The following is a 26,531-nucleotide window of genomic DNA, read 5'->3' on the forward strand; positions in this document are numbered from 1 at the left end:
TCCTCTTCTTCCTCGTATGGTAGTCCATCAAGTAGATCTTCTTCTTCTTCGTCGTCGTGCCAGTCTGCGGTTACTAGCACCGCAAAGGCTAGGAAGCGGGCTATCAAGTACGTGCGGCGTGAGGCGCGGCACCGGGATAAGCGGTCTCGGAAGAGTAGTAGTAGTTCTCGTCGGGAAAGGAGGAGGCATAATTTGCCTTGTGTGGTGCGCTGTGAGTACACGGCAGTCTTGCGAGGGTTGCGTGAGAGTTGCAGGAGGAAGATTAGACGGGGGGAATACGTCGACCTTTTTACTTTGACGGAGGATACCAAGAGGGAAGGTAAGGAAGCACTTGCGAAGGGCAGTATTGGGACGGAGGCCTTCCGCTCGTATGACAACTGGTTGGCGGGTTTCTGTGTCTTCGCGGCATGCTACTTGGAGGATCGCCCTGATGAACACATGAACGTCATCAGGTATATTCACCTCGTGCATGACATGCAGCGTCAGTTTAAGGACGATTCATGGCTGCATTATGACAAGCAGTTCCGTCAGAAGCACAATTGCCTGCACATCATTGACTTTGGATGCAAAGATGTGGAGGTACGGCTTCGGGTCACGCGAGTGCAGGATATGAAGCTGGTGACTAAGGGGGCGTCGGTGGCGCAGGCCGCGGTGGCGAGTCAGTTTCGGCCCGCGGTTGAGGCTCCGCCGTGCCGCCCTTGGACCGCGGCCCGTTTCTTCGCAGCAGGCGCCAGCGAAGGGGAAGTGTTTCGCGTTCAACAATGCCACGTGCCCCCTTGGGCCACAGTGTCGTTTTCGCTACCTTTGCTTACAATGTAAAGGAACCCACCCTGCTTCCAATTGCTTCCGCGCGGGGTGACCGGGTGCCAGGGCGGCCGCGGGCCCAGCCGGAAAAACTACTGGGGGGCTTGCCGCTAGTTAGGGCGCCGACCCCGGTTCGTTTGGGGGCCATGCTAAAATGGTTGGGGTGGTACCCAAACACAGATGACGCAAGATTTCTGTGGGAGGGTTTTGCATCGGGTTTTCGTTTACCGGTGGTGGGGGAGGTTTTACTTTGGGCCGCCAGGAACCTGCAGTCTGCTCGGGATTTCCCCGACGTGCTTCGGGAAAAGGTTGAGCAGGAGGTTCGCCTGGGGGTAATGGCGGGCCCCTTTGCGCTGTCGCCTGTTGAGGATTTGATTATTTCCCCTGGTGGAGGTCGTACCCAAAAAGGCTCAGGGTAAGTTCCGGCTCATTCAGCATCTGTCTTATCCATCTGTGTCCTCGGTGAACGATGCAATATCGCCGGAATATTGTTCGGTGGTGTATCAGTCCTTTGAGGATGCTCTGGGCATGGTCCGGGGCTGTGGCCCCGGGGCCCCAATGGCTAAACTGGATGTTGAATCGGCTTTTCGCTTGCTCCCTTTGCACCCGAAGTCGTTTCGATTCATGGGTTTCCGCGTCGGGGAGGAATACTTTGTAGACAAGTGTCTGCCTATGGGGTGTTTCGTTTCATGTGCTTTTTTCGAAAAGTTCAGCACCTTTTTACATTGGTGTGCGGAGTTTTCTTGCGGAGGTAGCGGGATTGCACATTACTTGGATGATTTTTTGTGCATGGGGCCCGCGGGTTCTCCTCGCTGAGGTTTCCTGCTGTTCTCACTGCATTCCTTGTTGGGGCATTTTGGCGTCCCTGTGGCCGAGGATAAGATGGAGGGGCCCCTCTCCTGTTTGTAATTTTTAGGTATCGAGATCGATACGGTCGCGGGGGCTTGCCGGCTGCCTCAGGACAAGGTTGCGAAGCTTCGGGAGTCCGTTGCGCAGTGCTCGGAACGGCGTAAGGTGACATTGCTGGGGACTCAATCCCTCCTAGGTCTGTTGAACTTTGCCTGTCGGGTGAGTCCCATGGGCGGGGTTTTTTGTCGGAAGTTGGAACGGTCCACGGCTAGGGTGTCCAGGCCGCACCATTTTGTCCGTTTCTCGCCGGAGATTAGGCGGGACCTCGCTATGTGGGTTTCGTTTCTGGCGGATTTGAATGGTGTGCTGATCTGGATGGCCCCGCTCATTGACCGTTTCGACCTGCAGTTGTTTACGGATGCGGCGGGCTCTTCGGGTTTTGGTTTTATCTGGACGGGGCTTGGTGCGCGGCCTCTTGGCCCGAGTCTTGGTCGAGGTAGGGGCTGACCGGTGACCTGTTGTTGCTGGAGCTTTTTCCCATCATGGTAGCCTTGGAGGTTTGGGGAGAGTGACTTCGCGATCGCAGTATTCTCTTCCGCTGCAATAACTTAGGGGTCGTGCACGCGGTTAACAACCAAAGAGCTAAGGCTCTCCGGGTCCTTCAGGTGTTGTCGCGGCTCGTGCTAACCTGTATGTGCTGCAATATTCTGTTTCGGGCGCAACACGTCCCCAGGGTAAATAATGGGATCGCTGATGCATTGTCAAGGGGGCAGTGGGATAGGTTCCGTTTGTTGGCCCCCGGAGGCTGATTCGGTAGGTTTGCCCTGCCCTTCTTATGTTTGGCAGGTCATCCTGGCGGATTGGAAGGGCTAGCAGAGCTGTCTTTGGCTCCGTCCACTCTCACTGGATACCGTCGGGCCTGGAAGGAGTGGGAAGACTTTTCCCGTGACCAAGGGCCTAGAGGTAAGAGGGGTCAGAGCTTGTTTCTAGACTTTGTTTGGCAACTCTTCATAACGTGGAGATCGAGGGCCGTGGTGTCTGGATACCTCGACGGGATATCCTTTTATTCTAAATTGAAGGGTATGCCGGATTTTACGAAGTGTTTCCTGCTGGCGAAGGTGCTTAGAGTTTGGGCGCGCTCGGCACCGGTGCCTCCTGATGGCCGGCGCCATATTGATGCGTCCCTGCTTTCTTCCCTCTTAGGGGCGGTGGCGAGGGTGGCGGACTCCCGTTTTGAAGCGCTCCTGTTTCGGCTGTCTTTTTCCATGGCTTTCCATGGCGCGTTCAGGGTTTCTGAGCTTGTTGCGGCTTCTAAGAAGTCCGAGGCCATGATGCGTCGCGCGGATGTTGTCGTGGGTGGGGGGTCAGTGCTGTGCAGGCTGCGCCGCTCCAAGACTGATCAGATGGGTAGAGGTCATTGGATCACTTTGGCACCATCGAGTGGTGGGGACTGTTGTCCAGTGGCATTGGCTCACCGGTATGCAGAAGTCAGGCCCTCGTCTGAGGGGTCTTGGCTGCTGCATTACGATGGGTCACCATTGACGAAGTACCAATTTACATGGATGATGCGGCGCTGCCTGTCCAGTTTGGGCCTCTCACCTAGGGACTTTGGTTCACATTCCTTTAGAATCGGGGCCGCCACTTCCGCAGCATCTGCAGGGCACGCTGTGGACGAAATTAAGGCTTTGGGCCGCTGGAAGTCGGCGGCTTATAAGCGTTACAGTCGGCCCGTTGTTGCGTAAGCGAGTTTGTTTCTACTAGCATGTTGTTCGTTTACTGCGTTGTGTGTTCAGTTCAGTGTGTTCGTGCTGTATTGTTTGTCTCCCCTGTCCTCCCTACTCGGATGGCTAGCTACTCGCCACTGCTGGCAGTGGGGGTCTGGAGTGCTTCGCGATTTTTTACCTGACCTGACGAACTGATTTGGCTTTAATCATTCAATTCGGCTGATTGGCATCTAATTACAAGTTCCTCAGCAGGTTTTTACGTTTCACCTCCAGCCGAGTTATCCTGTGTTTCCCTACACCCTCCCCCAACTCTAACCCCCCCCCCTTTTTGTTTTTTTATGTTGCTTCGATTGGCCTGAAGTTTGTCCAAGAGGAAAGTTATAGTCCTCTATTAAATTTTTCTTTTTGGCAGATCCTCGTTCTGGTAGTTGGTTCCTGTTCTGGGCTGGGTTTGGTTTTACCTCACATATTCACATTTGTTTATCTGTTTTTCCCCTTATAGGTTGGCAGGTGGATGTGTGTGATGTGTGTGATGTGTGGGTGATTGGTCATTCCTATGTTTATTGGGCAGCCGAATTTCTGGCTGCGGAAGGGGCTCCTTGCTTTGTTGGATCGGATGACGTACGGTGGATAGGTGTTCGGGGTATGCATTGGCATGACCTGAAAGCGATTCACTTAGGAGGGAACGACCTGGGTAAGAGGAAGGCGGTGAATCTTCGATTGGCCATTATTCCGGATTTGCAAGTGATTACGGGCGCTTGGCCAGGCTGTGGGCTTATCTGGTCTTGTATAGTGCCGCGGTTGTGTTGGCGTGGAGTGGTGGATTGTCGGGCGATCGATGTGGCTCGCCGGAAGGTGAATGCCAGGTTGCTAAGTTTGTGGTGGCCTATGGCGGTGCGGTAGTTTGGCAACAGCAGCACAAGTTCCAGTACTTCTACTTGTTTAGACCTGACGGGGTGCACTTGACAGGACAGGGACTATCTATATTTCTGGAGGATCTGTTTTCGGTGGTTGGTTCGGCAGGTTAGGGGTATGGTGGCGGTGCGTAGTTTCTGTGGAACAGAACTTCGCTGTTGGCGGGAAAGCATGGCAAGTTAACATTTGTTGTATTAAAGAGTGGATTGGTGTTTGATTTTTAGGTGCGCTCTCCTTCGCTGACTGGTTTTACATCTGCTGGACCGCCTTCTCGGGTGGCAGCCTCATCACCTTCACGGGTGGGTAGTCAGGATGGAGGTTGAGCGGATACCTATTGTTTGTTGGAAGGTTTACGTCAGTTTTTTATGAGATAGTTTGTTTATGGGATAGGGTTGTTTAGCCGTTCTTTCTGGCCACCATACTTTAGTTTAATTATTCACAGTTAATGGTTCACTTAAATAAATAGCTAACATTTTCTGCCAAATTCAAGTCTCCGTGTCTTTATTTATTATAATTAAGTGTTAAAATGTTATGGTTTATGTTACGGACAATCCTCAGACTATATGAGGTTTATTGTTTTGAAGATAGTGTTTAAGTTATATTGTGTTATTGTTAGGTTTTTAACAACATAAAGCTTTTTTCTGTGTGCATTATACAGTTAAAAAAATACTAAATGCAAGTAAATTTGGATTAAACCTTATAGTAGCACACTAGTCTATGTGGAATTGTGTTAGCTTTGTGTATGTTTGCCCATGCTTTCACATCTCCCTAAGGTAATTGTTAAAAACAGAATTAACTGTTATTAAGGACACTCTTCTCTATATCAATACTTAACCAGTGCTGCGGGATGCGGTCAAGATGCCGCCGGCCGGAATCCCAGCGGTCGAAATACCGACGCCGGAATCCCGACCGCCACAATCCCGACATATTCTCCCTCCGTGGGTGTCCACGACACCCATAGAGGGAGAATATAATAGTGTGACGAGCGTAGCGAGGCACCGTGCCCGCAGCGTGGCGAGCGAAGCAAGCCCGCAAGGGGCTGCGTTCTGCTCGCCACCCCTGTCGGGATTGTGTAGTCGGGATTCTGGCGTCGGTATTTCGACCGCCGGGATTCCGACCGGCGGCATTTAGTACTGATCCCACTTCTGCATGTGTAATCTATGTTACTTGAATGTCACCATGCATATTATATACTTAAACAACTGTACTCTAATTACTCTAGAAATTGTCAGACAAGATTTTTCTTTTTTGCCTTGGTTTTAGTTTTGGATATGTTAATTAGTAACATTTGTTTTCAAATAATAAACCATGGCCTTAATTTTGTAAAGAACATGTAAAATGCTACTTGCATACAATTACCAATGTCCATTTCAAACACATGATTATGAACAATTATTTTGCAGGTCGTCCGCTGGATCTGGATGGGCCTTTCCCACTTGTGTCCAGTGCCGGATTTCCCACTAGGCACAAGAGGCACGTGCCTACGGGCGGCACCTGCTGGGGGTGGCACAGCATTTTCCCCCACATGTGGAGATATGCCCAGTATCACAGGGCTCATCAGTGCAGCGGTGGAGTACAGGGGATCTGCGTCCCCTGCAAGGTGCGGCGGTGGCCGGCGCTGGGGCTGTGTGTTTGTCCCAGTGCCTGCCACAGTGCGGCGACAGACAGTGCCACGACAGACAGCGCCACGGCAGCAATGCTTCAAATCCGGCGCTGCTTCGGCAGCCAATAGGAAGCGCCGCCCATGGCCTTTCAAAACTGGTGCCCTACGTGAGCCAATCATGGCTCGCGGAGCGGCGGCTAATGGGAAGCAGCCACGGCAAGACAATCGGAGCTCAGCACGCCACACCTGGCCCCGCCCTTGGCATCTGACATCAGACGCCACTGGGACCAGGCGAAAAGAGGCCGCACCGAAGAGCAGTGAAGAGTCGGGTGGCGCCGGAGAGAAGAGGACGCCGTGGGAACAGTTCCTGAGGCTGCGGAAGAGGCCAGAAGAAGCCGGGCTCCTGAAAGAAGATGTCCAGCGGCGGCTGGATATTGAGAAGAGTCGGCTGCGCCCCTGGCCAGGACGTGCCAGCAGCAGAAGACTGCAGCAGAGGACCTGGAGAGGTCAATAGGGGTGGAAAGCAAAAGAGTTGACGAAGCTGCCCCCGGGTGCCTCTCCCACTGGGACAGGCAGGTCCTTGGTGAGGGCATCTGTTACAAACCCCCTCCTCCCTAAACCATCAGGGTTCAGGAACTAGGCCCGTGGGCACAGTCTGGCCACAGGCCTGTGGGCACAGTGGGTGGGTGCTAGGCCCATGGGGTAATATCAGGCATTAGGCCTATGGCTACGACTTGGCTCAATGTGTATAAGGGGGGAATTGGATGTTCAGCGGCCGATATAATTGTGCTTGGTGGGGCGCAGCCAATATCATTGTGCCCAGGGGCGGCCTGACCCCTATATCCGGCCCTGTGGTCATGTTCATGCAGAATGTCTTGGTGGCGAGGTTACAGGTGACACTAAAGGGGTTGCGGCTGTTGAGCTGGTACTTGTTTGCTCAGATTGATGACCGAGATGCTGGGTTAGGGTAGTTAGAGTGACATTCAAGTTTCTAGTGGCTGTCGTGTGGGTTTCCATTATTCTGACCATGCTCTCTTGTGTGTTTTGTGTTGCAGTTAATATCTGCAGGTATGATTGATGGAGCCTGTGATTCTCATCCTTAATTCGTTATTGTCTATCCTCATTAATTCCAGGGTGTTAGCCACTCTGGTGAGTTCTGTGGTTTGTCTGGTGTTGCTTCTGCATAATCTTGGGACGTTATGGGCCAGACTAGCAATAATTTGGGTTTTCTTATGCAAACAACCTAAGTTATTGGCTTGCTGACAGCTGTCCCAAAAAGCCTGCTCCTGAGACTGTGGTAGTGATGTGGTAGGACTTATGTCCTGTTGTGGTGTCCTTTGAGTGTGCGAAGTAGACAAATGTGTAGTTGTTGGGTCAGGCAGTGGTATTGCTGTGAGATTTAAAGTAGTGATGAGCGGGTTCGGTTTCTCGGAATCCGAACCCGCCGAACTTCAGCTTTTTTTACACGGGGCCGAGCAGGCTCGGATCTTCCCGCCTTGCTCGGTTAACCCGAGCGCGCCCGAACGTCATCATCCCGCTGTCGGATTCTCGCGAGGCTCGTATTCTATCGCGAGACTCGGATTCTATATAAGGAGCCGCGCGTCGCCGCCATTTTCACACGTGCATTGAGATTGATAGGGAGAGGACGTGGCTGGCGTCCTCTCCGTTTATAGAGAAGAGAGTAGAGAGTTAGAGACACTATTTACTAATTTTGGGGAGCATATTAGGACTGGAGTACTACTACTTGCTGATAGTGTGACCAGTGACCATTGACCACCAGTTTAATTAATCCGTTCTCTGCCTGAAAAAAAACGATACACAGTGTGACACAGTCACATACCATATCTGTGCTCAGCCTCAGTGTGCTGCATCATCATATGTAATACTGTATATCTGACTGTGCTGAGTGCTCACTGCTCACACAGCTTAATTGTGGGGGAGACTGGGGAGCAGTTAGAGCAGGAGTACATAAATAATATATTTTAAGTACAGTGCACACTTTTGCTGCCAGAGTGCCACACTGCCAGTGTGACTGACCAGTGACCACACTGACCACCAGTATATTGTGATTGTCTGCTTAGGACGGAGTACTACTTGCTGATAGTGTGACAGGTGCCCAGTGACCACCACCAGTTTAATTAATCCGTTCTCTGCCTGAAAAAAAACGATACACAGTGTGACACAGTCACATACCATATCTGTGCTCAGCCCAGTGTGCTGCATCATATGTAATACTGTATATCATTATCTGACTGTGCTGAGTGCTCACTGCTCACACAGCTTAATTGTCGGGGAGACTGGGGAGCAGTTATAGCAGGAGTACATATTTTAAGTACAGTGCACACTTTTGCTGCCAGAGTGCCACTGCCAGTGTGACTGACCAGTAACCACTGACCACCAGTATATTGTGATTGTCTGCCTGAAAAAGTTAAACACTCGTCGTGTGGTGTTTTTATAAACGCATTCTGCAGACAGTGTCCAGCAGGTCCGTCATTACATAATATATACCTGTCCGGCTGCAGTACTAGTGTGATATATATATATATATATATATATTTTAATTTTATCTCATTATCATCCATTCTATATTAGCAGCAGACACAGTACGGTAGTCCACGGCTGTAGCTACCTCTGTGTCGGCAGTCGCTCGTCCATCCATAATTGTATACCACCTACCCGTGTTTTTTTTTTTTTTCTATCTTCTTGATACTAGTAGCTTACTTTAGGAGTCTGCAGTGCTGACAGACAGTGTCCAGCAGGTCCGTCATTACATAATATATACCTGTCCGGCTGCAGTACTAGTATACTAGTATCCATCCATCTCCATTGTTTACCTGAGGTGCCTTTTAGTTGTGCCTATTAAAATATGGAGAACAAAAATGTTGAGGTTCCAAAAATAGGGAAAGATCAAGATCCACTTCCACCTCGTGCTGAAGCTGCTGCCACTAGTCATGGCCGAGACGATAAAATTCCATCAACGTCGTCTGCCAAGGCCGATACCCAATGTCATAGTACAGAGCATGTAAAATTAAAAACACCAAATATCAGTAAAAAAAAGGACTCAAAAATCTAAAATAAAATTGTCGGAGGAGAAGCGTAAACTTGCCAATATGCCATTTACCACACGGAGTGGCAAGGAACGGCTGAGGCCCTGGCCTATGTTCATGGCTAGTGGTTCAGCTTCACATGAGGATGGAAGCACTCAGCCTCTCGCTAGAAAAATGAAAAGACTCAAGCTGGCAAAAGCGCAGCAAAGAACTGTGCGTTCTTCGAAATCCCAAATCCACAAGGAGAGTCCAATTGTGTCGGTTGCGATGCCTGACCTTCCCAACACTGGACGTGAAGAGCATGCGCCTTCCACTATTTGCACGCCCCCTGCAAGTGCTGGAAGGAGCACCCGCAGTCCAGTTCCTGATAGTCAGATTGAAGATGTCAGTGTTGAAGTACACCAGGATGAGAAGGATATGGGTGTTGCTGGCACTGGGGAGGAAATTGACAAGGAGGATTCTGATGGTGAGGTGGTTTGTTTAAGTCAGGCACCCGGGGAGACACCTGTTGTCCGTGGGAGGAATATGGCCATTGACATGCCTGGTGAAAATACCAAAAAAATCAGCTCTTCGGTGTGGAAGTATTTCAACAGAAATGCGGACAACATTTGTCAAGCCGTGTGTTGCCTTTGTCAAGCTGTAATAAGTAGGGGTAAGGACGTTAACCACCTCGGAACATCCTCCCTTATACGTCACCTGCAGCGCATTCATAATAAGTCAGTGACAAGTTCAAAAACTTTGGGCGACAGCGGAAGCAGTCCACTGACCAGTAAATCCCTTCCTCTTGTAACCAAGCTCACGCAAACCACCCCACCAACTCGCTCAGTGTCAATTTCCTCCTTCCCCAGGAATGCCAATAGTCCTGCAGGCCATGTCACTGGCAATTATGACGAGTCCTCTCCTGCCTGGGATTCCTCCGATGCATCCTTGCGTGTAACGCCTACTGCTGCTGGCGCTGCTGTTGTTGCTGCTGGGAGTCGATGGTCATCCCAGAGGGGAAGTCGTACTCGTAAGACCACTTTTACTACTTCCACCAAGCAATTGACTGTCCAACAGTCCTTTGCGAGGAAGATGAAATATCACAGCAGTCATCCTGCTGCAAAGCGGATAACTGAGGCCTTGGCATCCTGGGCGGTGAGAAACGTGGTTCCGGTATCCATCATTACTGCAGAGGCAACTAGAGACTTGTTGGAGGTACTGTGTCCCCGGTACCAAATACCATCTAGGTTCCATTTCTCTAGGCAGGCGATACCGAAAATGTACACAGACCTCAGAAAAAGACTCACCAGTGTCCTAAAAAATGCAGTTGTACCCAATGTCCACTTAACCACGGACATGTGGACAAGTGGAGCAGGGCAGGGTCAGGACTATATGACTGTGACTGCCCACTGGGTAGATGTATGGACTCCCGCCGCAAGAACAGCAGCGGCGGCACCAGTAGCAGCATCTCGCAAACGCCAACTCTTTCCTAGGCAGGCTACGCTTTGTATCACCGGTTTCCAGAATACGCACACAGCTGAAAACCTCTTACGGCAACTGAGGAAGATCATCGCGGAATGGCTTACCCCAATTGGACTCTCCTGTGGATTTGTGGCATCGGACAACGCCAGCAATATTGTGTGTGCATTAAATCTGGGCAAATTCCAGCACGTCCCATGTTTTGCACATACCTTGAATTTGGTGATGCAGAATTATTTAAAAAACGAGAGGGGCGTGCAAGAGATGCTGTCGGTGGCCAGAAGAATTGCGGGACACTTTCGGCGTACAGGCACCACGTACAGAAGACTGGAGCAACATCAAAAACGCCTGAACCTGCCCTGCCATCATCTGAAGCAAGAAGTGGTAACGAGGTGGAATTCAACCCTCTATATGCTTCAGAGGTTGGAGGAGCAGCAAAAGGCCATTCAAGCCTATACAACTGAGCACGATATAGGAGGTGGAATGCACCTGTCTCAAGCGCAGTGGAGAATGATTTCAACGTTGTGCAAGGTTCTGCAACCTTTTGAACTTGCCACACGTGAAGTCAGTTCAGACACTGCCAGCCTGAGTCAGGTCATTCCCCTCATCAGGCTTTTGCAGAAGAAGCTGGAGACATTGAAGGAGGAGCTAACACAGAGCGATTCCGCTAGGCATGTGGGACTTGTGGATGGAGCCCTTAATTCGCTGAACAAGGATTCACGGGTGGTCAATCTGTTGAAATCAGAGCACTACATTTTGGCCACCGTGCTCGATCCTAGATTTAAAACCTACCTTGGATCTCTCTTTCCAGCAGACACAAGTCTGCAGAGGTTCAAAGACCTGCTGGTGAGAAAATTGTCAAGTCAAGCGGAACGCGACCTGTCAACATCTCCTCCTTCACATTCTCCCGCAACTGGGGGTGCGAGGAAAAGGCTCAGAATTCCGAGCCCACCCGCTGGCGGTGATGCAGGGCAGTCTGGAGCGACTGCTGATGCTGACATCTGGTCCGGACTGAAGGACCTGCCAACGTTTACGGACATGTCGTCTACTGGCACTGCATATGATTCTCTCCCCATTGAAAGAATGGTGGAGGTTTATATGAGTGACCGCATCCAAGTAGGCACGTCAGACAGTCCGTACTTATACTGGCAGGAAAAAGAGGCAATTTGGAGGCCCTTGCACAAACTGGCTTTATTCTACCTAAGTTGCCCTCCCACAAGTGTGTACTCCGAAAGAGTGTTTAGTGCCGCCGCTCACCTTGTCAGCAATCGGCGTACGAGGTTACTTCCAGAAAATGTGGAGAAGATGATGTTCATTAAAATTAATTATAATCAATTCCTCCGCGGAGACATTGACCAGCAGCAATTGCCTCCACAAAGTACACAGGGAGCTGAGATGGTGGATTCCAGTGGGAACGAATTGATAATCTGTGAGGAGGGGGATTTGTACACGGTGATATATCGGAGGATGATGATGAGGTGGACATCTTGCCTCTGTAGAGCCAGTTTGTGCAAGGAGAGATTAATTGCTTCTTTTTTGGTGGGGGTCCAAACCAACCCGTCATTTCAGTCACAGTCGTGTGGCAGACCCTGTCACTGAAATGATGGGTTGGTTAAAGTGTGCATGTCCTGTTTATACAACATAAGGGTGGGTGGGAGGGCCCAAGGACAATTCCATCTTGCACCTCTTTTTTCTTTCATTTTTCTTTGCGTCATGTGCTGTTTGGGGAGCATTTTTTTGAAGGGCCATCCTGCGTGACACTGCAGTGCCACTCCTAGATGGGCCAGGTGTTTGCGTCGGCCACTAGGGTCGCTTAGCTTACTCACACAGCTACCTCATTGCGCCTCTTTTTTTTCTTCTTTGCGTCATGTGCAGTTTGGGGAGTGTTTTTTGAAGAGCCATCCTGCGTGACACTGCAGTGACACTCCTAGATGGGCCAGGTGTTTGTGTCGGCCACTAGGGTCGCTTAGCTTACTCACACAGCTACCTCATTGCGCCTCTTTTTTTCTTTGCGTCATGTGCTGTTTGGGGAGTAGTTTTTTGAAGGGCCAGCCTGCGTGACACTGCAGTGCCACTCCTAGATGGGCCCGGTGTTTGTGTCGGCCACTAGGGTCGCTTAGCTTACTCACACAGCTACCTCATTGCGCCTCTTTTTTTCTTTGCGTCATGTGCTGTTTGGGGGGTGTTTTTTGGAAGGGCCATCCTGCGTGACACTGCAGTGACACTCCTAGATGGGCCAGGTGTTTGTGTCGGCCACTTGGGTCGTTGAGCTTAGTCACACAGCTACCTCATTGCGCCTCTTTTTTTCTTTGCGTCATGTGCTGTTTGGGGAGTGTTTTTTGGAAGGGCCATCCTGCATGACACTGCAGTGCCACTCCTAGATGGGCCAGGTGTTTGTGTCGGCCACTTGGGTCGCTTAACTTAGTCATCCAGCGACCTCGGTGCAAATTTTAGGACTAAAAATAATATTGTGAGGTGTGAGGTGTTCAGAATAGACTGAAAATGAGTGGAAATTATGGTTTTTGAGGTTAATAATACTTTGGGATCAAAATGACCCCCAAATTCTATGATTTAAGCTGTTTTTTAGGGTTTTTTGAAAAAAACACCCGAATCCAAAACACACCCGAATCCGACAAAAAAAATTCGGTGAGGTTTTGCCAAAACGCGTTCGAACCCAAAACACGGCCGCGGAACCGAACCCAAAACCAAAACACAAAACCCGAAAAATTTCAAGTGCACATCCCTAATTTAAAGTGAATGTATCTTCATTGTCAGGTTCCTGCACTTGGCCTGGCTGAGTTGGGTGAAGAATGGGTTCCCCTGAAATGAGAGACCAGTTGTAAGTATAAGCTTATTAACTAATGAAGAATATCCTATGTGTTATGTTTCCTTGGGCTACAAATGTTAAGTTACTTTAATTATTAATTAGTGGATGTTGTACTTACCCACATTTTGAATATTTGTTGATTTGTTTGGGTCAATAATTTGCAAAATTATATTTATATTTGTTTGCTGGCTACGGTCAACATATGTCCATCAATTATTTTAGTTTAAGTAATTTAAGACCATAATGATAAGTTTGTTAACGGTGCATTATTTACGAAAGGGTCATTTTTCTAAGATTCTTTTTTAGCTTAGATGTTGCACATACCAACCAATCATATTCCAAGATGTTTATACTATAAGGCAGGCATTTTCAACCAGTGTGCCGTGAGCGGTTGTAAGGTGTGCCGCGGAGCCGAAGTCGCTGCTGTACCTTCAATACAAACTGTGAGCCCAGGCACTGCTGGGATCCTCTGTGAGGCTCAGAGTCAATCGTGCATGGTCCATGACCTATGCCATGGAGACGCGGCAGATGACATCATAGGTCACGGATGCCGCATCCCACAAAACAGGTAGCCCGCCCACTCTTCCGCATCCACATCTGTCGTCCCTCCCGCCCTCAACACCCTCCCGCATCCACACCTGCCCTCCGCCCACATGCATCCGCACCTGCCCGCCTGCTGCTCAGTACTCGCAGCACTGGAAGCAACCCCCGCCACTGAGGGACAGACAGGGAGGAAGACAGATGATGGTAGGGAATAATATTTGTAGGGAATAATGTATGTGGGAGGGCAATGTAACTTATGTGGGGAGCAATGTATGTGGGAGGGGCAAAAAACTTAAGTGTGGAATAATGTATGTAGGGGCAATATAACTTATGTGGGGAGGAATATATTATATGTAGGGAGCAATGTAATTTATGTGGGGAGAAAAATTATTTATGTGGGGTGTAATGTGATTGCTTTTTCAATGGGGAATAATGTAATTGTTTTTTCTGTGGAGGACAATGTGTGTGGGGGGACTTTTTTTTTTACTGTGGGGGCCAATGTGCATGTTTTTTTTCCACGTAGGGGACTGATGGTGTGCCTTGGCAATTTAAAAATATTGTTTGGTGTGCCATGAGTTTAAAAAGGTTGAAAATCACTGCTATAAGGTGTAACATAAATGATATGTAGAATCTGATTGGTTGCTAAGGCCAACATTCCATCTTAAATAGAAATTCCATTTTTGAAGATGTAGCCCAATGTCTGACCTATGGTAAAGTGTGTGTGTGTGTGTGTGTGTGTGTGTGTGTGTGTGTGTGTGTGTGTGTGTGTGTGTGTGTGTGTGTGTGTGTGGATTTTTTTAATTTTTTTTAACTCACCAAGCAGGTGTGGCAAATGTGGTGACAATGGCTGCGGGCAGTCGAGGAGTTGCATTGGTGGGACGGCTGCTACCTCCAACATGGGTGTAGTATGGTATGCTGGCGGCCGGGCTCCCGGTGACCAGCATACTGGCGCCGGGAGCCCGTCCGCCAGCATACCGACAGCGTGGCGAGCGCAAAAGAGCCCCTTGCAGGCATGGTCGCACGCTATATGGGCACGATGGCACGCTATGCGCGCCACGCTTTTTATTCTCCCTCCAGGGGGGTCGTGGACCCCTACGATTGAGAAAATCTGTCGGTATGCCTGTTGTCGGGATACTGTGCACCGGGATCCCAACAGTCAGCAACCTAAAGACCACCCATCCGACATGTGTCGGAGTTGTGTTGTGATGTGTACTGGCCATGAAGACACACCCAGACTGCATTTCCGTGGTGGCAACACATGTGTGGATGGACCTAAAAAGCAACATTTAATATTGTATCCAAATTAATGTGAAAACACACCCAATGCTAATGTACTTACCAGCATCATCAGCATCCTCTGCTTCACTAGGAGTGGAGACTGGCCCAGAGGCTGTTTGTGACTTTTTGGAGGCTGCATACTTATGTATATATGGGACAGGGACTGGATGCTCACCCCTTTGACTTCCCATTCGTGGACAGATAAGCCATGTTTTTACCTTTTATCTTGTACGTTTGATACTTGCATTTACGGATGAAATCTAATCCGAAAACTATATATGTGGACAGATAAGCCTGCTATACTTCTTAATATTGTACGATTAATACCTGCATTTAGAATTGAATCAGCTGCTATATATGTCCTTAAAACTTTTTTACTGTTTTGTCTATGTATGTAACCTGCATGTATGGCAGGAGTGTGTTTATTAAACTATTGTTTTTAACTAACATAGTTTTTTACTATAAATTTGGAACCTGCACAGTTCCTATAAACTGTTTTTTAAACACCTGTGGAAATTTAAAAACAGTACACACTATGTCAATTTTATCTCTCCTTTACATGTCCGGCTTCTAAGAGTCATCTACCAGAAATATCCGCAGCTAAGTTGTTATACTTTGTCTGTTTTACTATCACATTTTTATTCACGAAGAGTGATTCACCAACACTATTAGGCGCTTTTTATACTTCATTTTATATATATATATATATATATATATATATATGTTGCAACTCATGAATTCCAAACTCTTGTTAACCATAATTTAAAAATAATGTATATTAAAAAAAATACATTATCAAAAATGTTTGCATTCTTTCTAAACAAGTATGGGCCTCATTCAGACCTGATCGTAGCCATGCAAAATTTTGCACGGCTACGATCAGTTACTCTACTCAGACATGCAGGGGACAAGTCAGGGGACTTGCAGTCATGCAGGGGACAAGCACAGGACAAGTCCGCCCCGCATGTCTGGCCCTACCCCCAGCCCCCCTGCACAAGTACAGAAGCATCGCACAGAGGCGATGCTTTTGTAATTGAAGAGTACCTCCTTATCAGCACAGCTTCTGCATTCTAGCAGGGAGCTACCCACCGCTGTCCGGGTTGCAGTGGCTGCATGTGACATCACGCAGCTTCCGCGCCCCCCCGCATGGTCCGTGCATGCCTGCGTTGCCCAAACTGTGCTCCCAAAACGGCAGCCAAATACCGCCGACCCACCCCCTCCTGCCCAACGACCACCTCTGCCTGTCAATCAGGCAGAGGCGATCACAGGCCTGAGATGGCCGTCGGCTGTCTGGCACGCTGGCGTACTGCAGTACCGGCGCATGCGCAGTTCAGACCTGATCGGCTGCTGTGCGAAAACACAGCAGCGATAAGGTCTGAAATAGGCCCCTATAACACATAATGTGACTAACCATGTATTCTAAAAAAATCACCACCCCTCTTTCATTGGGAAAATATACAATGCAGATGAAAACTAGAGATGTGCACCGGAAAATTTTTCGGGTTTTGGTTTTGGATTCGGTTCCGCGGCCGTGTTTTGGATTCGGACACGTTTTGGCAAAACCTCCCTGAAAATTTTTTGGCGGATTCGGTTGTGTTTTGGATTCGGGTGTTTTTTTTCAAAAAACCCTCAAAAACAGCATAAATCATAGAATTTGGGGGTCATTTTGATCCCAAAGTATTATTAACCTCAATAACCATAATTTCCACTCATTTCCAGTCTATTCTGAACACCTCACACCTCACAATATTATTTTTAGTCCTAAAATTTGCACCGAGGTCGCTGGATGACTAAGCTAAGCGACACAAGTGGCCGACACAAACACCTGGCCCATCTAGGAGTGGCACTGCAGTGTCAGGCAGGATGGCCCTTCAAAAAAATAGTCCCCAAACATCACATGATGATAAAAAATAAAAAAAGAGGTGCAAGATGGAATTGTCCTTGGGCCCTCCCATCCACCCTTATGTTGTATAAACAGGACATGCACACTTTAACAAACCCATCATTTCAGCCACAGGGTCTGCCACACGACTGTGGCTGAAATGACTGGTTGGTTTGGGCCCCCACATAAAAAAAGAAGCAATCAATCTCTCCTTGCTCAAACTGGCTCTACAGAGGCAAGATGTCCACCTCATCATCATCCTCCGATTCCTCATCCCTTTTACTGTGTACATCCCCCTCCTCACAGATTATTAATTCGTCCCCACTGGAATCCACCATCTCAGGTCCCTGTGTACTTTCTGGAGGCAATTGCTGGTAAATGTCTCCACGGAGGAATTGATTATAATTCATTTTGATGAACATCATCTTCTCCACATTTTCTGGAAGTAACCTCGTACACCGATCACTGACAAGGTGACCGGCTGCACTAAACACTCTTCATGAGTACACACTGGAGGGGGGGCAACTTAGGTAAAATAAAGCCAATTTGTGCAAGGGCATCCAAATTGCCTCTTTTTCCTGCCAGTATACATACGGACTGTCTGACATGCCTACTTGGATGCTGTCACACATAGAATCCTCCACCATTCTTTCAATAGTGACAGAATCATATGCAGTGACAGTAGATGACATGTCAGTAATCGTTGACAGGTCCTTCAGTCCGAACCAGATTTCATCGCTCGCTCCAGACTGCCGTGCATCACCGCCAGCGGGTGGGCTCGGAATTCTTAACCTTTTCCTCGCAGCCCCAGTTGCGGGAGAATGTAAAGGAGGAACTGTTGACGGGTCACATTCCGCTCGAGTTGACAAGTCTCTCACCAGCAGGTCTTTGAACCTCTGCAGACTTGTGTCTGCCGGAAAGAGAGATACAACGTAGGATTTAAACCTAGGATCGAGCACGGTGGCAAAAATGTAGTGCTCTGATTTCAACAGATTGACCACCCGTGAATCCTGGTTAAGCGAATGAAGGGCTCCATCAACAAGTCCCACATGCCTAGCAAATCGCTCCGTTTTAGCTCCTCCTTCAATCTCTCCAGCGGCTTCTGCAAAAGCCTGATGAGGGGAATGACCTGACTCAGGCTGGCAGTGTCTGAACTGACTTCAAGTGTGGCAAGTTCAAAGGGTTGCAGAACCTTGCACAACGTTGAAATCGTTCTCCACTGCAATTGAGTCAGGTGCATTCCCCGTCCTTTGCCTATATCATAGGCAGATGTATAAGCTTGAGTGGCCTTTTGCTGCTCCTCCATCCTCTGAAGCATATAGAGGGTTGAATTCCACCTCGTTACCACCTCTTGCTTCAGATGATGGCGGGGCAGGTTCAGGAGTGTTTGCTGGTGCTCCAGTCTTCGGCACGCGGTGGCTGAATGCCGAAAGTGGCCCGCAATTCTTCGGGCCACCGACAGCATCTCTTGCACGCCCCTGTCATTTTTTTTTAAATTCTGCAACACCAAATTCAATGTATGTGCAAAACATGGGACGTGCTGGTATTTGCCCACATGTAATGCACGCACAATATTGGTGGCGTTGTCCGATGTCACAAATCCCCAGGAGAGTCCAATTGGGGTAAGCCATTCTGCGATGATGTTCCTCAGTTTCCGTAAGAGGTTGTCAGCTGTGTGCCTTTTATGGAATGTGTAGCCTGCCTAGGAACGAGTTGGCGTTTGCGAGAGGCTGCTACTGGTGCCTCCGCTGCTGTTCTTGCTGTGGAAGGCAATACATCTACCCAGTGGGCTGTCACAGTCATATAGTCCTGAGTCTGCCTTGCTCCACTTGTCCACATGTCCGTGGTTAAGTGGACATTGGGTACAACTGCATTTTTTAGGACACTGGTAAGTCTTTCTGATGTCTGTATACATTCTCGGTATCGCCTGCCTAGAGAAGTGGAACCTAGATGGTATTTGGTACCGGGGACACACTACCTCAAGAAATTCTTTAATTCCCTGAGAACTAACGCCGGATACCGGACGCACATCTAACACCAACACACCTGCCAAGGCCTGAGTTATCCGCTTTGCAACAGGATGACTGCTGTGATATTTCATCTTCCTCGCAAAGGACTGTTGGACAGTCAATTGCTTACTAGAAGTAGTACAAGTGGTCTTCCGACTTCCCCTCTGGGATGACGATCGACTCCCAGCAGCAACAACAGCAGCGCCAGCAGCAGTAGGCGTTACACTCAAGGATGCATCGGAGGAATCCCAGTCAGGAGAGGACTCGTCAGACTTGCCAGTGACATGGCCTGCAGGACTATGGGCATTGCTGTCTAAGGAGGAAAGTGACACTGAGGGAGTTGGTGGTGTGGTTTGCAGGAGCTTGGTTACAAGAGGAAGGGATTTAGTTGTCAGTGGACTGCTTCCGCTGTCACCCAAAGTTTTTAACTTGACAATGACTTCTGATGAATGTGCTCCAGGTGACGTATAAGGGAGGATGTTCCTAGGTGGTTAACGTCCTTACCCCTACTTATTACAGCTTGACAAAGGCAACACACGGCTTGACACCTGTTGTCCGCATTTCTGTTAAAATAATTCCACACCGTAGAGGTGATATTTTTTGTAATTTGACCAGGCATGTCAATGTCCATATTCATCCCACGGACAACAGGTGTCTCCCCGGGTGCCTGACTTAAACAAACCACCTCACCATCAGAATCCTCCTTGTCAATTTCCTCCTCAGTGCCAGCAACACCCATATCCTCATCCTGGTGTACTTCAACAGTGACATCTTCAATTTGACTATCAGGAACTAGAGATGTGCACCGAAAATTTTTCGGGTTTTGTGTTTTGGTTTTGGGTTCGGTTCCGTGGCCGTGTTTTGGGTTCGAACGCGTTTTGGCAAAACCTCACCGAATTTTTTTTGTCGGATTCGGGTGTGTTTTGGATTCGGGTGTTTTTTTCAAAAAACCCTAAAAAACAGCTTAAATCATAGAATTTGGGGGTCATTTTGATCCCAAAGTATTATTAACCTCAATAACCATAATTTCCACTCATTTTCAGTCTATTCTGAACACCTCACACCTCACAATATTATTTTTAGTCCTAAAATTTGCACCGAGGTCGCTGGATGACTAAGCTCAGCGACCCAAGTGGCCGACACAAACACCGGGCCCATCTAGGAGTGGCACTGCAGTGTCACGCAGGATGGCCCTTCCAAAAAACACTCCCCAAACAGCACATGACGCAAAGAAAAAAAGAGGCGCAATGAGGTAGCTGTGTGAGTAAGCTAAGCGACCCTAGTGGCCGACACAAACACCTGGCCCATCTAGGAGTGGCACTGCAGTGTCAGGCCGGATGGCCCTTCCAAACAATACTCCCCAAAGAGCACATGACGCAAAGAAGAAAAAAAAGAGGCGCAATGAGGTAGCTGTGTGACTAAGATAAGTGACCCTAGTGGCCGACACAAACACCTGGCCCATCTAGGAGTGGCACTGCAGTGTCACGCAGGATGGCCCTTCCAAAAAATACTCCCCAAACAGCACATGACGCAAAGAAGAAAAAAAAGAGGCGCAATGAGGTAGCTGTGTGACTAAGATAAGTGACCCTAGTGGCCGACACAAACACCTGGCCCATCTAGGAGTGGCACTGCAGTGTCACGCAGGATGGCCCTTCCAAAAAACACTCCCCAAACAGCACATGACGCAAAGAAAAAAAGAGGCGCAATGAGGTAGCTGTGTGAGTAAGCTAAGCGACCCTAGTGGCCGACACAAACACCTGGCCCATCTAGGAGTGGCACTGCGAGTGGCACTGCAGTGTCACGCAGGATGGCCCTTCCAAAAAATACTCCCCAAACAGCACATGACGCAAAGAAAAAAAGAGGCGCAATGAGGTAGCTGTGTGACTAAGCTCAGCGACCCTAGTGGCCGACACAAACACCTGGCCCATCTAGGAGTGGCACTGCAGTGTCATGCAGGATGGCCCTTCCAAAAAACACTCCCCAAACAGCACATGACGCAAAGAAAAATGAAAGAAAAAAGAGGTGCAAGATGGAATTGTCCTTGGGCCCTCCTACCCACCCTTATGTTGTATAAACAGGACATGCACACTTTAACCAACCCATCATTTCAGTGACAGGGTCTGCCACACGACTGTGACTGAAATGACGGGTTGGTTTGGACCCCCACCAAAAAAGAAGCAATTAATCTCTCCTTGCACAAACTGGCTCTACAGAGGCAAGATGTCCACCTCATCATCATCCTCCGATTCATCACCGTGTACATCCCCCTCCTCACAGATTATCAATTCGTCCCCACTGGAATCCACCATCACAGCTCACTGTGTACTTTGTGGAGGCAATTGCTGCTGGTGAATGTCTCCATGGAGGAATTGATTATAATTCATTTTAATGAACATCATCTTCTCCACATTTTCTGGAAGTAACCTCGTACGCCGATTGCTGACAAGGTGAGCGGCGGCACTAAACACTCTTTCGGAGTACACACTTGTGGGAGGGCAACTTAGGTAGAATAAAGCCAGTTTGTGCAAGGGCCTCCAAATTGCCTCTTTTTCCTGCCAGTATACGTACGGACTGTCTGACGTGCCTACTTGGATGCGGTCACTCATATAATCCTCCACCATTCTTTCAATGGAGAGAGAATCATATGCAGTGCCAGTAGACGACATGTCCGTAATCGTTGTCAGGTCCTTCAGTCCGGACCAGATGTCAGCATCAGCAGTCGCTCCAGACTGCCCTGCATCACCGCCAGCGGGTGGGCTCGGAATTCTGAGCCTTTTCCTTGCACCCCCAGTTGCGGGAGAATGTGAAGGAGGAGATGTTGACAGGTCGCGTTCCGCTTGACTTGACAATTTTCTCACCAGCAGTTCTTTGAACCCCTGCAGACTTGTGTCTGCCGGAAAGAGAGATACAACGTAGGTTTTAAATCTAGGATCGAGCACGGTGGCCAAAATGTAGTGCTCTGATTTCAACAGATTGACCACCTGTGAATCCTTGTTAAGCGAATTAAGGGCTCCATCCACAAGTCCCACATGCCTAGCGGAATCGATCAGTGTTAGCTCCTCCTTCAATGTCTCCAGCTTCTTCTGCAAAAGCCCAATGAGGGGAATGACCTGACTCAGGCTGGCAGTGTCTGAACTGACTTCACGTGTGGCAAGTTCAAAAGGTTGCAGAACCTTGCACAACGTTGAAATCATTCTCCACTGCGCTTGAGACAGGTGCATTCCACCTCCTATATCGTGGTCAGTTGTATAGGCTTGAATGGCCTTTTGCTGCTCCTCCAACCTCTGAAGCATATAGAGGGTTGAATTCCACCTCGTTACCACTTCTTGCTTCAGATGATGGCAGGGCAGGTTCAGGCATTTTTGGTGTTGCTCCAGTCTTCTGTACGTGGTGCCTGTACGCCGAAAGTGTCCCGCAATTCTTCTGGCCACCAACAGCATCTCTTGCACGCCCCTCTCGTTTTTTAAATAATTCTGCACCACCAAATTCAAGGTATGTGCAAAACATGGGACGTGCTGGAATTTGCCCATATTTAATGCACACACAATATTGCTGGCGTTGTCCGATGCCACAAATCCACAGAAGAGTCCAATTGGGGTAAGCCATTCTGCGATGATCTTCCTCAGTTGCCGTAAGAGGTTTTTAGCTGTGTGCGTATTCTGGAAAGCGGTGATACAAAGCGTAGCCTGCCTAGGAAAGAGTTGGCGTTTGCGAGATGCTGCTACTGGTGCCGCCGCTGCTGTTCTTGCGGCGGGAGTCAATACATCTACCCAGTGGGCTGTCACAGTCATATAGTCCTGAGTCTGCCCTGCTCCACTTGTCCACATGTCCGTGGTTAAGTGGACATTGGGTACAACTGCATTTTTTAGGACACTGGTGAGTCTTTTTCGGAGGTCTGTGTACATTTTCGGTATCGCCTGCCTAGAGAAATGGAACCTAGATGGTATTTGGTACCGGGGACACAGTACCTCAAACAAGTCTCTAGTTGGCTCTGCAGTAATGATGGATACCGGAACCACGTTTCTCACCGCCCAGGATGCCAAGGCCTCAGTTATCCGCTTTGCAGCAGGATGACTGCTGTGATATTTCATCTTCCTCGCAAAGGACTGTTGGACAGTCAATTGCTTGGTGGAAGTAGTAAAAGTGGTCTTACGACTTCCCCTCTGGGATGACCATCGACTCCCAGCAGCAACAACAGCAGCGCCAGCAGCAGTAGGCGTTACACGCAAGGATGCATCGGAGGAATCCCAGGCAGGAGAGGACTCGTCAGAATTGCCAGTGACATGGCCTGCAGGACTATTGGCATTCCTGGGGAAGGAGGAAATTGACACTGAGGGAGTTGGTGGGGTGGTTTGCGTGAGCTTGGTTACAAGAGGAAGGGATTTACAGGTCAGTGGACTGCTTCCGCTGTCGCCCAAAGTTTTTGAACTTGTCACTGACTTATGATGAATGCGCTGCAGGTGACGTATAAGGGAGGATGTTCCGAGGTGGTTAACGTCCTTACCCCTACTTATTACAGCTTGACAAAGGCAACACACGGCTTGACACCTGTTGTCCGCATTTCTGTTGAAATACTTCCACACCGAAGAGCTGATTTTTTTGGTATTTTCACCAGGAATGTTAATGGCCATATTCCTCCCACGGACAACAGGTGTCTCCCCGGGTGCCTGACTTAAACAAACCACCTCACCATCAGAATCCTCCTTGTCAATTTCCTCCCCAGCGCTAGCAACACCCATATCCTCCTCATCCTGGTGTACTTCAACACTGACATCTTCAATCTGACTATCAGGAACTGGACTGTGGGTGCTCCTTCCAGCACTTGCAGGGGGCGTGCAAATGGTGGAAGGCGCATGCTCTTCACGTCCAGTGTTGGGAAGGTCAGGCATCGCAACCGACACAATTGGACTCTCCTTGTGGATTTGTGATTTCGAAGAACGCACAGTTCTTTGCTGTGCTTTTGCCAGCTTAAGTCTTTTCATTTTTCTAGCGAGAGGCTGAGTGCTTCCATCCTCATGTGAAGCTGAACCACTAGCCATGAACATAGGCCAGGGCCTCAGCCATTCCTTGCCACTCCGTGTGGTAAATGGCATATTGGCAAGTTTACGCTTCTCCGACGATTTTATTTTAGATTTTTGAGTCCTTTTTTTACTGATATTTTGTGTTTTGGATTTTACATGCTCTGTACTATGACATTGGGCATCGGCCTTGGCAGACGACGTTGATGGAATTTCATTATCTCGGCCATGACTAGTGGCAGCAGCTTCAGCACGAGGTGGAAGTGGATCTTGATCTTTCCCTATTTTTGGAACCTCAACATTTTTGTTCTCCATATTTTAATAGGCACAACTAAAAGGCACCTCAGGTAAACAATGGAGATGGATGGATACTAGTATACTTATGGATGACGAGTGACTGACGACACAGAGGTAGCTACAGCCGTGGACTACCGTACTGCGTCTGCTAGTATAGAGATGATAATGATATAAAAAATATATATATATCACTACTGCAGGTATATATAATATAATGACGGACCTGCTGGACACTGTCAGCAGACTCCTAAACTACTAGTATGAAGAAGATAGAAAAAAAAAACCCACCACAGGTAGGTATACAATTATGGACGAGCACTGACGACACAGAGGTAGCCACAGCCGTGGACTACCGTACTGCGTCTGCTAGTATAGAGATGATAATGATATAAAAAATATATATATATCACTACTGCAGGTATATATAATATAATGACGGACCTGCTGGACACTGTCAGCAGACTCCTAAACTACTAGTATGAAGAAGATAGAAAAAAAAACCCCACCACAGGTAGGTATACAATTATGGACGAGCACTGACGACACAGAGGTAGCCACAGCCGTGGACTACCGTACTGCGTCTGCTAGTATAGAGATGATAATGATATAAAAAATATATATATACCACTACTGCAGGTATATATAATATAATGATGGACCTGCTGGACACTGTCAGCAGACTCCTAAACTACTAGTATGAAGAAGATAGAAAAAAAAACCCCACCACAGGTAGGTATACAATTATGGACGAGCACTGACGACACAGAGGTAGCCACAGCCGTGGACTACCGTACTGCGTCTGCTAGTATAGAGATGATAATGATATAAAAAATATATATATATCACTACTGCAGGTATATATAATATAATGACGGACCTGCTGGACACTGTCAGCAGACTCCTAAACTACTAGTATGAAGAAGATAGAAAAAAAAAACCCACCACAGGTAGGTATACAATTATGGACGAGCACTGACGACACAGAGGTAGCCACAGCCGTGGACTACCGTACTGCGTCTGCTAGTATAGAGATGATAATGATATAAAAAATATATATATATCACTACCGCAGGTATATATAATATAATGACGGACCTGCTGGACACTGTCAGCAGACTCCTAAACTACTAGTATGAAGAAGATAGAAAAAAAAAACCCACCACAGGTAGGTATACAATTATGGACGAGCACTGACGACACAGAGGTAGCCACAGCCGTGGACTACCGTACTGCGTCTGCTAATATAGAGATGATAAAGATGATAGAGATGAACAAAAAAAATATAACACTACTGCAGGTAAATATTTATATAATATAATGAATGACGGACCTGCTGGACACTGTCAGCAGAATGCGTTTATAGAATAAATAAAAAAAACACCACAGGAGTGTTTAACTTTTTCAGGCAGACAATATATTGGTGGTCACTGGTCAGTCACACTGGCAGCAAAAGTGTGCACTGTACTCCTGCTATAACTGCACCCCAGTCTCCCCCACAATTCAGCTGTGTGAGCAGTGAGCACTCAGCACAGTCAGATATACATAGATGATATTATCATGCAGCAAGGCGGGAAGATCCGAGTCTGCCTCGGACCCGTGTAAAAAGGCTGAAGTTCGGGGGGGTTCGGATTCCGAGGAACCGAACCCGCTCATCTCTATCAGGAACTGGACTGCGGGTTCTCCTTCCAGCACATGCAGGGGGCGTGCAAATGGTGGAAGGCGCCACCTCTTCCCGTCCAGTGTTGGGAAGGTCAGGCATCGTTACCGACACAATTAGACCCTTTTTTGGGATTTAGAAGAACGCACAGTTCTTTGCTGTGCTTTTGCCAGCTTAAGTCTTTTCATTTTTCTAGCAGGAGGATGAGTGCTTCCATCCTCATGTGAAGCTGACCCACTAATCATGAGGAACATAGGAGAGAGCCTTAGCCGTTCCTTGCCACTCCATGTCGTAAATGGCATATTGGCAAGTTTACGCTTCTCCTCAGACGCTTTTAAGTTTGATATTGGGGTCATTTTACTGAACTTTTGTTTTTTGGATTTTACATGCTCTCTGCTATGACATGGGCATCGGCCTTGGCAGACGACGTTGATGGCATTTCATCGTCTCGGCCATGACTAGTGGCAGCAGCTTCAGCACGAGGTGGAAGTGGATCTTGATCTTTCCCTATTTTACCCTCCACATTTTGATTCTCCATTTTTTAATGTGTGGATTTATATGCCAGTAATATATCAAAAGCAATGGCCTACTGTACTGTCAGTACTACTACTGCTGATCTA

This window comes from Pseudophryne corroboree, chromosome 5, assembly GCF_028390025.1.
Source record: "Pseudophryne corroboree isolate aPseCor3 chromosome 5, aPseCor3.hap2, whole genome shotgun sequence".
Lineage (NCBI taxonomy): Eukaryota > Metazoa > Chordata > Amphibia > Anura > Myobatrachidae > Pseudophryne > Pseudophryne corroboree.